This window comes from Engraulis encrasicolus, chromosome 20 (assembly GCF_034702125.1).
Source record: "Engraulis encrasicolus isolate BLACKSEA-1 chromosome 20, IST_EnEncr_1.0, whole genome shotgun sequence".
Lineage (NCBI taxonomy): Eukaryota > Metazoa > Chordata > Actinopteri > Clupeiformes > Engraulidae > Engraulis > Engraulis encrasicolus.
In genome coordinates this window covers 26932276-26948551 of record NC_085876.1, presented here as the reverse complement: position 1 = coordinate 26948551, position 16276 = coordinate 26932276, and the positions used below count along the sequence as shown (strand labels likewise).

Sequence of the window (16276 nt, the reverse complement as noted above, 5' to 3'; positions counted from 1 at the left end):
GCAGCAGCATAAACACACAATGCAGACATCATTCACGCACTGTGTAGGTGTGTGTGTGTGTGTGTGTGTGTGTGTGTGCGCGCGCACGCGGGGGTGTCTCCTGTCCTCCTCTCCTTCTCCTTCTCCTCCCTTCATCTCTTTTCCCCTTCACCTGTCTTCTGTGCATTGTCCATGGTATTTGGCCCACTGTGTGTGAAGTGATGCTGTGTAGGGGATATGTGGTTTTGCAGTGTTTGGTTGTGTGTGTGTTTATAGTGTATGTTGAAAGTCTGGTATGTGTGTGACATTAGTGTTGAAGGCATGCTGTGTTTGTGTGAGTTGTAGGCCTATACTGTATGAGGTTTGGGTGATGGTGTGTGAGGTAATAGGCTAGTGTTTGGCTGTCTGTGCAGTATATGGAAATGGAATGAAAAATAATGAAATGCAGGTAATAAAAATATAATTGTTGAAAGTCTGGTATGTGTGTGACATTAGTGTTGAAGGCATGCTGTGTTTGTGTGAGTTGTAGGCCTATACTGTATGAGGTTTGGGTGATGGTGTGTGAGGTAATAGGCTAGTGTTTGGCTGTCTGTGCAGTATATGGAAATGGAATGAAAAATAATATTGAGTATAATATTTATATTGTTTATCTGTGTTGAGGACATAGCCTAGTTTAATAAAATAATTAAAAGCAACATAATTAACGCATGGTTTATTTTGGTGAGAAAAAAATGGCTAGTTGACCTTCCATTTGGCTAGTAAGAAAAAATGTCTACTAGCCAAATTGGCTGGTGGTGGAAAAAGTTAATTTAGAGCCCTGATAATAATAATAATAATAATAATAATAATAATAATAAGACTGCATTGAGACAATGCTATTAGTATGCTTGCGACTTATGCACACACACACAAAGAGCAGTTGTATACACACACACAAACATGAGGGATAGAGATAGAGGTCTGTGTGTGTGTGTGTGTGTGTGTGTGTGTGTGTGTGTGTGTGTGTGTGTGTGTGTGTGTGTGTGTGTGTTTGTCTGTCTGTGCGAGAGAGAGAGAGGTGTGTGTGTGTGTGTGTGTGTGTGTGTGTGTGTGTGTGTGTGTGTGTGTGTGTGTGTGTGTGTGTGTGTGTGTGTGTGTGTGTGTGTGTGTTTGTGTGTATGGAGATGCTTCAAGGGCCTTTTAGCAATGGGTGGGTAGGGAGAGTTAGGGGTGGGATTCGAACCTGCAACCCTCTGACAGACCAACACCCTACTCAGTAGGCCACTGCCACTTACTGTATAGAGTGGCCACAGCAGCATATTAGGCCATGGTTGCCCAGGTGACAGCAGAGGTCTAAAGTTCTACAAGGCTGCATGTGTGTGTGTGTGTGTGTGTGTGTGTGTGTGTGTGTGTGTGTGTGTGTGTGTGTGTGTGTGTGTGTGTGTGTGTGTGTGTGTGTGTGTGTGTGTGTGTGTGTGTGTGTGTGTGTGTGTATGAATGAAGAATATAAAGGTGACATTTTGGCAATCAGTAGCTGAGTAATATGTGCAGCTTTATTTTTACACTGTCATATCTCCAAAAGTTTAGCAAGTTGTCAGATGATATTGACACACAAATAGCACAACCCTGCTATTCATGCCAAAGCTGAGATCACTTTTTAGGCCAAATGGTTCAGTCAAAAAATGGACATATTCAGGCCTATGCACATTTTTTGAAAGTGAATGGGGTCACATCATAGGGATTTTAAAGTTGCTCTCTCTGAAAAATTTTAAGAGTTGGCTTATGATCTTCACACAGTTTGTATTCAGAGCCAAGACCTCTCTGACAATGCCTTTACCTAGTTGATACCTAGTTAAAAACCCCAGGACAGGTCACCTCTCTCTCTAACTGCCACAGTTTGTGACATCATCATTTTGACCATTCTACCATTCATTTCAATGAGGGGGAAAACAGAGAGAAAACTGAGGAAAAACAAGTCTGGTGAACGAATGAAAGGGGGTAGGCCAGCGAAAAATACACCACCCTGAGCCCTTTTCGAGCCGTTCGTTTTGGCACTCTATCTCCATCTCTCTTGTCTCTATCTCGAACGCTGCAACGATTCAAAGCCACCGTACTAATGAATGGCAATTCCCATAGGCCGAGGTGGATGGAACAATGTAGAATAATAATAAACTGTTGATGAACAATTAGTATGCTTTCCTGCAAGCATTCTAAATAAACTGTTGGAGAACAATTAGTATGCTTGCTGGGGGCAAGCAGAGGCCTTTGGCTAGCATACTAAATAATACTGTAGGAATATTTCATACATGGTAGACACAATCATCTGTTGCTATGAGGACATCTCTGTCGTCTAACTGTCCATTTGATACCAGCGTAGTTGACAGGAATGAAAAATGTTCTTATTATCTGCATTTGCCAGACATGCCTGCCTATCTGGTAACAAATGAACAGTTCACAGATTTGGACTACACTACCAAAGATGCAGTTGCCAAAGATGTAGTCCAACTAGAGGTGAAGTGCAGCTGTATTAGTACTTGTACAAACAGACCTGCCAGATCTCGGTGCAAGTGCATGAAGGCAGAGTTAAAGTGCACACGTCTGTGCAAGTGCACATGCAATTTTTAAGACTGACCACTGACTGTTTTTGCATCTGTTCTCTGTCTTAGTTATTGTAGAGTGGAATATTGGAATAAATGTTAGCCCTATGGTCTTCTGTTTGCTTTTTGAATGCAGGAAAAAATGATGTTCCCCATAGTATTTATTATTATTATTATTATTATTATTATTATTGATTTACTTTCTTCCAGATATAAAGTTTTTAAGTTGTGAATAAAATGATGGCTTGATTGACAAAAAGCTGGTACTCATGATCCTAAATTCATGAACTCAAAGTTGCAAGTTGGGTGCTAAATATCACATGGGCTTTATGCAGCCATATTTGTGTATAGGTATCCTAAGTATCTGTGTGCTTCAGGGATATTCTGAACAAATCAAGTTAAGTGATAACCCAGGCTTTATTTACAATAACTTGTAACAATAATAATGTTTCATTGCAACTTTGAGGGCATTTCACCCTTTATCTTAAAAAAACCCGGATTTAGCTGTCCATTGGCTAAAAGTGTGTTTATTACATAGTGTGCCTTTAATCTGGTAACCAAATACTTAGCTCACCAGTTTCTCCTCTTCATGCTGAATCCATACATGCCTCATATGTTAAATGTGGTTTTACTAATCAAAAGTTATAGCAGTTTATATATTTTAAAGCGCCCCCCGCAGGCCATTTTGTTATCTGTGGGTTTGACACTCGAACTCAATTTTTTCTATAGTCCCTAAACTTCAACTTGGAAGTGAAAACCAAACTTTAACACCAATTTGAAATGACTGAGCCTAATACGACTCCACTCTGATGCTAGTTTCTGTAGGCATACGTGTTGCGGTGGGTCAATGAATAAACCAAACTGGGAACATGTTGCCTGTACATTGCTGAAGAATGAGTAGAACCCATGATGAAACAGACCAATCCACCAAGACCTAATCTCTGTCTAATCATGTGTTCCAAGCAACCCCTTTTATCGTCCATGATGTGTCCCACAGCATTCAAGAGGACACTTCATCCTGCAACAATGACTCTTGATTTAGGGTGCAGAACATCTCATTTGTTACACTTCCTTCCTATTTACAGTCAATGAGACATACTGCATTCATATCATCAAAAGAGAGAGAGAGAGCGAGAGAGCGAGAGAGAGAGAGAGAGAGAGAGAGAGAGAGAGAGAGAGAGCATGTGGGCTGCTTAAAACAGACAGAAACACAATAAAAAAACAGAGAAAAGGAGTTAAAGAGTGAAAAAAGGAAGAAAGCATGAAAGAAGAGGTGGTGGAGATAGCCAGGGGCAGTCAAGGTGGATATGAAGAGACGCTGGACTTCCTTATCTGTCTTCACACCTGCTGTAATTTTCACAGACGCCTCTCACCATTTCTGGTCTCCTCTGGGCATCCGAGCCGACTGACTCCTAGAATGAATGAGACGTGCAGGCAGGGAAGCTGACAGCGGAGACAATGGGGTTGACTGTCCTGGGCCCAGGGAGAGAGGTGTGGGGCAGGATTGGGCCCTTATTACATTGCATGTACTGAGAGGGGGGCCCTTTCAGATGATTTTGTCCTGGGCCTGGCCAAAGCTGTCAGTGGCCATGATGTGTGCAAGGCAGGCAGGACCGTCTGCACCAGACACTCTCTTACAGCCAGTGTTGCCAGATGTGTCCGATCAAAAGGGTCGCAAAAACCGCCAAAATGTGCTAGATTCTACCCAATTTCAACTAATTACATTGATTTCTATGGGCATAAATCTGCAGAAAATAACGCAGAATGGCCAATTTTTCCATTTTTTACCCGCAGACAAGTCATCACAAGCAGTCCAATTGGGTGGGTAAAGCCCAATCTGGCAACACTCTCTTACAGCCTGACTAGACAGGCAGACTAGCAGCAGTTAAAAAGCCCAAAGGAATCAGGTGTCGAGAAACCGAGAAATGAGACGCCACAGCAGAACTATCACTTTCACCACCGCTGCCTCACGGCAAAGTTAGGCAATGACAACACAGCCTTCCTCAGGTTGATGTCAGGAGGAAAGAGAGAGAGAAAGAGAAAATGAGAGAGAGATACCTTATATATATAAAGAGAGAGAGAGAGAGAGAGAGAGAGAGAGAGAGAGAGAGAGAGAGAGAGAGAGAGAGAAGAGATGAAGTCAAAGACATCTGAACTAACAAGCTTTTGAATTCAAATTTGACAGACTGTGAGAAGAGAAAATGAGAGAGATATACCTTTATAATATAATCACTGACATGCTATATAACAGAGAGATAGACCTTGTTCAATTACAAGCCTGTTTGCAGAGATACAGATGAAGACGAGTTTATACAGTATCTGCATGTCAGTGATTTCCTCGTCTCACATGTGCTGAGAAATTGACAGTGAGACCGGTGCAGTTTTGCAGACCTGGCTGGCAAAGATGTCTGTGAAAAACAGGACAGATAAATGACTGAGGCAGGAAATAGCTCCATTCAGATGGCATGTCTGTATCTTGCTGTAAGCCCCCATCTCTGAAAGACTAATATTGGCCTCCATTCTTGAGAGAGTAGTACAATGTTTTCATATAGCAGTGCTGGAAAATCTCTACTCTCCCCAATGAAAGAAAACGAAGAAACCTAAACTTTTGACACCCTTACATCACCATCCTCTTGGATCAGAGGGTGACATTTCACTTACATAACAGTATTCCAATTTCATAATCGTTTTGCACTTTGCTACGCCGTACATATTTTTGCAACAACTACAGGAACACTAAAATGAAGAGCAAGCCATGAAGAGACACATTTCTCTGATAAAATGGCTCCAATTTCAAATTAGTCCCGATCAGTGTTGCCAGATGTGTCTGATCAAATCACGCTCCAAAGGTTCTCAAAAACCGCCAAAATGTGCTAAATTCCGTCCAATTTCAACAAATTGCATTAATTTCTATGGGCAGAAAACTGCAGAGAAAAAACACCAAATGGCCAATTTTTTTCCCGTTTTTACCCGCAGACGACCATCCCAAGCAGCCCGTATGGGCGGGTAACCACCCAATCTGGCAACACTGGTCCCGATGTGTCAATCCAAAAGCTTAAGAGGTAGGTGCTCCCCTCTTCAATTCCTGGACCCCTTGTCTGAAAGAGATGGCTCATTGGGTTGCTGGGTAAATTTAGCATATTGCATTTGTGACTGTGTGAGCCCTTAAGTGTCTCTTCAGTCATCTGCCATCGCTGTTTATTTATGGGAGAGAGGTCCTGTCGTCCGAGGGGTCTGGTGCCGGAGACACTTCGACTGGGTGTCAGAAGCAGGGCCGGAATAATGCACAGGCTAGATATGGCTGCAGCCTAGGGCCCCATATCTGCCAAGGGGCCCTGAGTGGCCACAAAAAGTGAAAAATATTGACAAATCCATCTGTTGTGTTGAGTAGGCTACAGTTAGTTGACATGTTATGATGCATGAATTTGCTGGCAGTTTTCTATTCAAGTGTTAATTATACCATTACTAATGATTTTACATTGCATCAGTACATGTAATATGTACTCTAGTGCTACGTAATGTACATGTAATGTACACTATGTAATCTAGTGCTACGAGGCATAGTCACTCACACAATAGTCAAACTTCTGGGGCTACTCATGCCATCTGGCTATGTGACAACGTAGCAAGTCGACGCTATGCTGAATGGAACTTGAGGTGACCGTGAACTGAGAAGAGATACTTCTTCACACACAGAACAGCACAGCGGGCAAGAGGATGCTGAACTTGATGGATAGCAATAACACTGTCACACAAAATTCTAATAAGACAAAAATAGAATGAGGGTGGAGCAGGGTGGAATCCTCTATGGAGGTTATGATTGATGGGCAGCACTGTCTGCAGATGATTGCAAACCATACAGTCCGTAACACCAAGCTCCCGTTTCACTTGTTAAATGAGTAAGGATTTGGGCCCGAAATGTCACATTCACATCACATTCCAACCTGTTCAGAGGAGAGATGTTTTCCGCATGTTTAAGATAGAGGTAGTATAGGGGGAGGCTCCCTCTGTCCTTCACACAGACATGACCAGGACACACCAGATTCAGTGGCTCATTCTGAATACTGTAATAGGTGCTGCCCCCTTACCAGTAGCTATCACTCGGCATCCTTCCTGACCAGTAGCTTCTATATAGAAAGCCAGCCAATAGAAAGCACAACTCGGACGTACTACATAGCCTTTGAACCAGATCGGTCGTTGAGGGGGGCACCCCTGATGGCAGGTATGACCAGTTACTGTATAGTTGTCAAACTCCCACAGACTTCATCCAACTGCAAATATGAATAAATAGTATACTGTAGAAAGTTATCCGTGTCCCGTTTGCCTCCTGGTTGAAAGCCTACTAGGGTATTTGGACGTAGCCTACTACATAGTTGCTCCCTTAGGCTTTGCCTTCTACATAGGAAGGCAGTGGGGGGGTTTGGGTAGAGCCAGTGTCAGTGTCAACTCGAATATAATTGGTGCTCAGATCCTAAGCCATCGAAGGTATTTTGTCTGAATCTGAGGAATAGCACCCTAACAATGGCAAGTTTGCCTTCTCTTGTAAAATATGCAGTGAAATGGAATAATAGAGCTCCACTTCCGCCACATTCCTTTGTGGAACAGGGCAATTATCAAACACGGAACTCCTTAACTAATTGCATTAGGTTTAATCTAATCAAGTAATTTGTGTTAGAACGCAAGTTCATGTTGGTGCACGAAAATGCCATCAACTATTGGAGGGGGACTTGTAACTTGAATTTCATAAAATTGTCAGTAGAACATTGCTTGTATTATATATGGATCTCTTAAAGATAAGTCTTGCATATCAGATTTCACCTTCAGGTCTCCACCTCTACTTCAGATCTAGGAGGAGTGAAGTTGCTGTCTTAGAACTCAAGTTAATGTTTGCATATATTACCATCAACAACAAGACTGCAACTCATACAGAACATAATCTTCCTGAGGAGTGCTGTATGGCTTGGATCTTGAATAGCCTGGGAAATCCCATACTGCTTTGCACAATCGTTCTGATCAGAAAGACAGCATGGATGCTTTCCCCAAAACACTTGCCTAAGATAGGCAGCCAATCCGAGAGCGGACAGGGGTAGAAAGATGATGATGTGTATTACTTGACAAATGGAAGCTATTGGCTATGGGCTGATGAACGGCCAATGAACTTTCGTTGGCTAATGCAAATCACACTTCCCATACGACATATTCAGTAGGCGGTCTCCAGACCATACGTATCTCACTTGTGATATGGTCTGGTGTGAACCAGGCAAGATCTTGTATGGGTCAAGAAGACGATGGTGATAAAATCTACGAGTATAAATAACACCAGTTTGTCCTGTAGGCCTGCAAACAGTAGGCCTGCTTTTGACCCTGTACTAGTAACAAAAGCTTTATGTCTTTAAAATTCATGCCATCTGTCCACCTGTCACTTGAAAAGCCTTGAGGGAGATCGAGCTCCGGACGGTATAAGGACCTCCATTGTGCTGTATTGTATACTCAACTCAGCTGAGAGGAAAATCTAGCCTCAAATTGTTCCTCCACACTCAAACCCAGTCTTCCTGTATCAGCCACATAGAGTGAATGCAGGTGCTTGGACCTACTTGTGGGGGACTAAGGCAGAACAGTAGTCTTTGTGTTCAACCTGATGAAAAAAACAAGCCTTTTTTTTATAGCACAAGAACTTTTTTTTAGTAATTCCTATTAAGTTGAGCTGCGGGAAGATTACTCTTGTGCGCTCAATGTGAATTTCGACCTTGATAATGGAAAGTTGCCGGCCGCCGAAAAGCGGGGCTGTGAAGAGTAGACAGGCTTTATGCGGCTCAGGGAGTTCTGCACTGCTCATCTTCCTTTAGAGCAGTGATTCTCAAACTGCGGGCCAGGCCCCACTGGTGGGCCACAAAGGTGTTCCAAGTGGTCCTTTGAAATAATTTTTACAAATCTAAATAACATGTGTGGCTGTGTTATTGACTATTGATTTGAGTTGTGTTGTTTATTGGGTCAGAGGTGGGCCCCAAACAGTTGTGAAAGTATCAGGTGGACCCCAAGTTGGAAAAGGCTGGGAAACCCTGCTTTAGAGGAGCGGCCGCGAATGGTATGGCAAAGCAACTGACATTATCTGCCTTTCACCATTTGTGTGGACATTTTAGCTTCGTGGTGCACAGAAAGCATATTGAATAATTAAATAATAAATATATGTCTGTGCCCACCTACTATACTAAACAAAGTAGGCTTACTCTTTTGGGGACACTTATATTTAGTACTTTGTCAATTGACATTTGAAACTCATTTGTGATTAAGCTTGTGTTAGCACTTTATAACATTGCTTGCTTCACATGTCTAGATGATCTCCAGGCCCTTATCTTTTTTTTTCAATTCAAGTTTTTATTGTATTTTTCCATGGATCAAATCACCATAACTTTTACATATCACTCAAGGAGGGCAGCTATGGCCAAAAGAAGAACAGAAAGACAATATCCCACAATAAAAAGGCAATGAAAATAAGACAACAAAGACAAAAAAAAACTAATAAACACAAATAAGGGGGGGGATTTAAGTACAGTCTAATTACAAGTACACTTATGCAACCTGAGACCATTGAAACGGTATGAAGCACAGAAAATGATACCACACCTTGTAATATTTTCCTTTACCATCATTCAGTCTTGCAATGAAACCCTCAAACGAGACAGTGTCCGTAATTAATTTCAGCTAATCCGTGAAGCAAGGCCTCACTTGACTTTTCCAGTGTCTGAGGATGATCCTCACTGCAATAATAAATCCTGCCGACGCCAGGGCAAACTCCACTTTTGTCACATTTGGTGGTAGGACAGTTCGGTCTCCAAGCAAACATAGCTGGGGCGATTCTGGCAATGGTGCATCTAACCACTCTCCAATAACATGAAGCACTTGCTTCCTCTCGGCCCTTATCTTACTTGAAATTCGCAACAGTGAAACCAGAGAGAATACAGTACAGTAATCTAACCATCTCTGGTGAAACTGTGTGAAAAGTCGCAGCCTGCCTCCAGCCGCATTTTTCCATAGGGAAACAATGGAATCCAAGTCCCTGATGACAAAAAAAAACAATGTGTGGCAGTGAGAATAGGACTTTTAACCCCTTAAGACACGGCTTTATACATTTGTTGTTACCAGTATGGTAATGACCAAGTTGTGATGTATTACTAAAGGGCCTGTGTTGTGTCATAGTATTGTAGTGCTATGATAGCTACATTTCAATGACTATTACAGCGTGCCACTGGAGGTACAGCGTGCATTAAGGGGCTACAAACTAGTTCTCCACACACACAGAGGGTACATTCCATTGTGGCCTTGCGCTTTGCTGATGCCCCGCCTCCATGGAGAAAACAATTACATTTCTCTGCTATCAGCCTAGACACAACAACTTTTGGAGGGGCTTTCCCCCATTCAATATCCTCATTGCAAATGAGAAAAATGACCTCTGATGATTCATGCTTTTGCGAGACATTAAATTAAACTTCTGTCACTAATGACGTCTTAGGTTGCGACGTCATCACAAGGCCACAAGCACAAGGGAGGACGGGAGTTAGGACAATGGGAAGCACCCAGTGTCCTGCTCCGGTGAGAAGCAGCATCAGAATGCAGTGGACCAAGTCCAGTCCTCTTCCCATCTCTTTTTTTTTGTAAAGATTTTTTTTTGTCTTTTGTGACTTCATTGATGACAGGACAGTTTGAGAGGTGGAGGTGGAGGTGGTGAATGGGGAGAGAGACGAGGACGGGTCGGCAAACGACCCAGGCCGGGAATCGAACCCGGGTCAGCCACATGGTAGATGAGTGCCCTACCGTTTGGCCACGGCAGGGCCTCCTCTTCCCATCTCATGCGTCCCATCAGTGCATCCCAAACTGGGGCTCGGGACTGCAAAGCGCTCATGGAGAGAAGGGATTGATTGCATAAAACCTTGATTATGTTCAATATATCATACAATGTTTCACATAGCATCTAAACATAGACGGTGATGGAACATTTTATGATTCTTTTATCATATTTCTATTTTCTTACATATTTATCTCATTCTGTCTCTTCAATAGAATGCACAACTTTTGGGTGTTGTCTACATGTCCAGTGTGAAATGCTTGTATGATATGTGTGTCTTAAATGTTTAAAGGGACACTGTGCAGGGAATGGTCAAAAAAGGTACTGCAACTATGCTGCTCATTGAAACTGGGCTGCCTATTGCCAAATTTGATCTATACATGAAAGTTTACTAAGTAATAAACAAATATTTTCTGGTAAGATCCAAGTACAGTCATTTTTGCAGCTTAAAATGGCTATTTTTGGAAATTCAAAATGGCGGACCATGGAGAAGATCCCCCTTTTCGTGTATGAAAAGTGCAATTTTTCCAATCATAATGAATACTTAGAATTTGATGGTGATGGTCAGTATTCATGAGAAAGGTAACATTAGTGAATGGGCAGCATGAATTCTGGAAATAAATAACTAAAAATCTCACACAGTGTCCCTTTAAGATGTTTTGTATGCGTGGAGATCACTTATCTGCAAACCAAATCTACTTTTGGGTACTAATGAAGTTATCTAATCTAATATGCACATTAAAACCATTCCATAATTTGTTTAGTAACAGTATTAAAGCACTTACTTTTCCTGTAAAATATATTTTTTTAAAGCAATATTTTAAAAATGATGTTGGAATATGGACGGAAGTTGTGAAACTAACTTGTACTATGCCACTTCATGGAGCGCACCACCCTCATGAAGGCATAAGCCAAAACCTTGGTCTAATACATCAGTATGGATATCTATGTTTTGAGTGTGCAACAGCTTTTTTTTTAAATTAAAAGTTCTTTTGGGTCCTACCATGGCGCTAACTGTAGGGCACTCGTCTGCTACGCAGCCGACCCAAGTTCGATTCCGGCCAGGGTCCTTCGCCGGCCCTTCCCTGTCTCTCTCCCAACACGCTTCCTGTCTTTCCGCCACTATCCTGTCTCATAAAACCTAATAAAGGCTTGAAAAGCCCCACAAAAGGCAAAAAAAAGCTCTTTAGGACCATCGGACACACCTCACACAGGGTGCATTTACAACAACAAGAATACATAAGCTTACCACTCACCACCAACCTAATCCCCATGCAGCGTCAGGTAGACAGGAAATGCCTAGCTCGGACGCAGCCTTGTGCATAGCCTGGGTCTGGGGTGACTCAAACTCTCGGCTTCCTGACGGCCTCCACTCTGGCCCGCACCACTTGCCAGCACAAGCAACAGCAGCATACACAGGACCCATTAAAAGCACTGAGACAGAGAGAGAGAGCGACTGAGTAGACTGAGCGACTGAGTAGTGTGTAGTGTGTGGTGGACACGCGGGCCATCTTGGAACGCGGGGGTTGGAGCCCTCTAAATGAAATCACTGTACTTGATTCCTCAGCCCACCGTATGCTAATCCGCCCTGAGAGAAAAACAAGTTCACCTTCACAAAGGCCTGACTCAGGCAGGACAGACGCGAGGTGCACTGAGAGTAATTTGTTTGCAATGGTTCGAATTGAATGTTACAAGACTGAAAAAAATAATCTTTTGAAGTTAACAAATCTTCAAGCAAACGCACACCATATGGCCACTTTATAGATTATCCCAACACATGGAAAACGTGTACCTCAAGGAAGGAACGAGGAATCCGCCAGCTACAAATTGTAAGGGACACGCTAACTGTCAAATACACATAAGGGCCTAGACGGCTACAGTTACACACTACTGTCAAATACCCATAAGCTTAAGGCCCGGGCGGACAGCTACAGTTACACAAATCAAATCTGGAGAGCCAAACTCCAGGACCGGTAATGATCATTAGTGAAATCCAAGCACTGGTGCTCATGCTCTGTTTTGTCTGTTACACGGCTACTCAAAAGAGCCCCTTTCCTCTGGCAGGAAACAGCAGACATCTCTAGGGGAGGAGAGAGAGAGACAGAGAGAGAGAGAGAGAGAGAGAGAGAGAGAGAGAGAGAGAGAGAGAGAGAGAGAGAGAGAGAGAGAGGCCTTCAATCAGACACACTGAACGAACGGACGGATAGAGGTGGATATCCTTTTCGCCTTGGCGATGTCAACCACTCCTCTCCCTACACCCGCCGTGCTCCTGAATCCCCACCTTAGCCTGATCCAGACGGGCTTTCACCGTTCTCCTGCTGGCACGCTCAACACTTGACAGACAGACAGACAGACAACTCATTCACCCCTGTTTCCTCTCCCATGCTGTTTCTCGATTGTCACAGTCAGCACGTTGTTACCTGCTGTCAGGAGGGGATGGAGTGGAAAATGCCAATTGTGTCCATCAGTCACCCGCAGCACTAGCAGGTCCATATAATGAACAACACATGTGAAGAAATGATAACGTGGAGTAAATGATAAAGAGGTTCCCTGTTGTGAGAGTAATGCTGTATGCTGTGTGTGTGTGTGTGTGTGCGTGCGTGCGTGTGTGTGTGTGTGTGACGCATGCGTGCGTGCGTGTGTACGCGTGCGCTGACGGTGTCGGGTAAGCAAGTCTGAATGACATTGTGTCTAGAAACAACGGGACGGGAGGAAGGATGGCAGGATCTGTGTAATGCAAGATGACGTGCCGGTAGAGAGACATGGAGAGTAATTGGGTGATTGCTTCTCGCAGCCCTGTAAGCTTTACCCTGCCTGTCTGCCATGAGTGACAGGTGACTCATCCAAACACAACGGAGCGCCGGTCTTTCTTGAAAGCGTCTCTCGGAGAGAATAAAGCGACCACAACAAGCACATCAGCAAATGGGGAGTTTACTACGAAGCAACTGGAGAAAATTAAAGCCAGAGAAGGAGAAGGAAACATCTGAGGCCAGCGCCGGGTCTGCTGAGTCTAAACGGAAACACTGAAAATACTGTAATAGGAGTTACATCTCTAAACACCTCCGCATGGACTGAGGCAAACACACACAAAAACAAGTTTTTCACCCATTCCATCATGTTTGCACTCATTTTATCAGGTTTTCACTCATACCATCGTGTTACGCGTTTTCATCTACACCAGTAGTTCACAAACTGGGGGTCGGGATGGGACACATCATGTTTCTGCACTCATGTTGTCATGTTGGGACTCATTCTGTCATGTTTGCTTGTTTGGTTGCGTGGCATGCAATGCATGGGATGATTCATTTCAATCACTTCAATATGGTTTAGACCGTTATTATGGAGATCCTATGAATAACCAAATCCCAAATAGTGAAACATAGCAACACAAAAACACAAGGACCATACAGTAGAGTACAACTAAGTTACAGCCTTTCATTGGTCTGGTGGTTGGTTGAACATCACAGGAAAAATCAACAACATTCTCGCGTTGGATTTGGTAGCTTAACTTCTTCTCTCCCTCTCAGACCTACTGCACACACACACACGCACACGCACACACACACACACACACACACACACACACACACACACAAACACACACACAAACACACATACACACAGGGCTCTAAATGAACACTAGCCAACCAGCCAAATGCTGGTGAAATGTCATTTTGTCTGGTAGAAAAGACGACCCTTCTAGCCACTTTGACCAATTAGTGAGTGTGTGTTTGGCTGGTAAGATTTCATCTACTAGCCATTTTGGCTGGTGATTAAAAATGATAATTTAGGGCCCTGCACACACACACACACACACACACACACAGTCAAAAGACAACAACAGCCAGTCATAGCTAGCTGCTGAGAGGAAAAAGGCGTTTTTTCCCCTAACACTCCTGGGGGACCCTATCAGGCAGCAACATCCTGGCGCAGCAGGACACAACGCAACTGGATGTGTGTGTATGCGTGTGCGTGTGTGTGTGTGTGTGTGTGTGTGTGTGTGTGTGTGTGTGTGTGTGTGTGTGTGTGTGTGTGCGTGTGTGTGTGTGTGTGTATTAAGGCTTCCTGTCTGAGCAGGCTTACAAAAATCATACCCTCTTCCTCTGCAGCTAAAAGAGGACATGATACAATTAAAGACGGATGTTTCAAACGCTCTTCCCTCCATCTGGATGGGGACGGACGTCAATGCAGGCATTTCCATCGCCCCCCCTGTCCTCCCTGCTCTTGCCATGAAGCATGTGTCACTTCAGAACATTTTGAGAGAGGTTTTATATTGAAGTAATGAATGTGCATAGACCACCCTTGTGGTTTTCAAAGCAAGGTGGTCAGCAAGCTTGATTTTATCACAGAGTTTCACACTGTGGAGGATGAGAGCTCTATTACAATGTTATACGTGTATTTTATAATATTATAATGTCTACAACTATTCTTCCCACTCAATATCTTAGACACATGGGCATGGGAGGGAGCTTCTCTGATGCTAAACCAAACAGACTGTCAAATGTAAACACGCTCCAGGACTTCTAGTCGAGGAGCAATTCCTCAACCCTTAATACGGTATATTTGGTTTCCATACCATGGCATGCAGAGGGCAGAAGTCAGAAGTTTTCTGATAATATATACTTACAGTGAGAGACACACCGTAGGCTAGGCCTTGCCTGTATACTCGAGTGAGTCTAAAAATAATATGCCAGAGCCGTACAGTAGAGAGCACTGTAATTTCAAGCGCCCCGGGCTACGAAAAAATACAGTATCTCGGTCACACAAAAAGGTTCCATACAAACGTGAAAAATGATGGAGGAGATATCACAGCACTAACACTAGGAGAAGGTAGAACTAGGCTAATAGCAAGCCAGCACGGAAAAATGTATCCAAAGGCAAAGCCTGAAGTGTGTGAACTGGTGTAACCTTAAATACACGTTGCATGACGTTACTCAAAACGGTTCATAGCACAGGACTAGGTCTACTTTCAGCTGTCGTAATTAACCGCTTGAACTTAGCTGCTGGAATTGGAACAACTCACATTGAAGTCTTCTTCATAACTATATTGAAGTATTGTTTATTTGAGTCAAAGATAAATAATATCATTTCATTCTTCCAGAATAGCGTCTAGGTGTTGGTGCATACATTCCCAACAACGCTACAATGTTTCTGGTTCACTGTGTTTGTAACTTCAGCTATTTGTTGTGACTGCTAGGGCAGAGCCCACCTTGGAACAACGCCTCTTACTGTACATAAAAATATGAAATACATTCTTCGAACCCAGATGTTTCAACAATATATCGCTCCCACTTTTTCCAGTAAAGAAAATGGAGAATCGTGATTCTATGGGGACAGTCAAATCCACGATTTCCAAAAAGGTCGGTTTGTAAGCTATTCGACCGCCAGTCTCACCAATGAGTTGCATTTTTGGCTCATATTGACGAAATAATTGAAATCACAGCACTACTCACGAGGTATAAGATTTGCAAGGCGATGGATAAACTCTGGCTTCTCTTCTTAAGTCGATGACTTCGTTGTCGATGATTAAATTCCAATGCAAGGGAAGTTAGTAGTCTATAGCTTGCGCTTTCCTTTCACTTCTCCCACTCCAGCCCTGCGTATTCCCGTTCATCCTGACTCTCGCATTCCAACATGGCGTCAGCGTAGCAACCGGGCGAATACAGCTACACCCCTACAGGAAAAATGCGAAGGGGCTACTCCAGATGGCGAGACTGAGCATCTACTGATACAAGGGCTGTGATACACCCAAGGTGTTTTGCCTATACCTTGTCATCTTCTGACGTTTCTTCGTGGGCATTGCCATCTATTACGCACAGGATTCACCATCCCTAAATAACCATTGTTCTCCCTTTTCTGCAAGAGGCAATAACTATCA

At 43.3% G+C, this 16276-nt stretch overlaps 1 protein-coding gene across 1 annotated transcript in view; it reads right to left on the bottom strand.

The window, feature by feature from the left end:
* ptk2aa (protein tyrosine kinase 2aa) overlaps nt 1-16018 on the bottom strand; it is a 222384-nt gene extending 206366 nt beyond the window's left edge. The window contains exon 1 of the mRNA XM_063185699.1: nt 15852-16018. The gene's annotated coding sequence lies outside the window, so the exon portion shown is untranslated. The remainder of the gene's footprint in view (nt 1-15851) is intronic.
* Nucleotides 16019-16276: the final 258 nt, after the last annotated feature.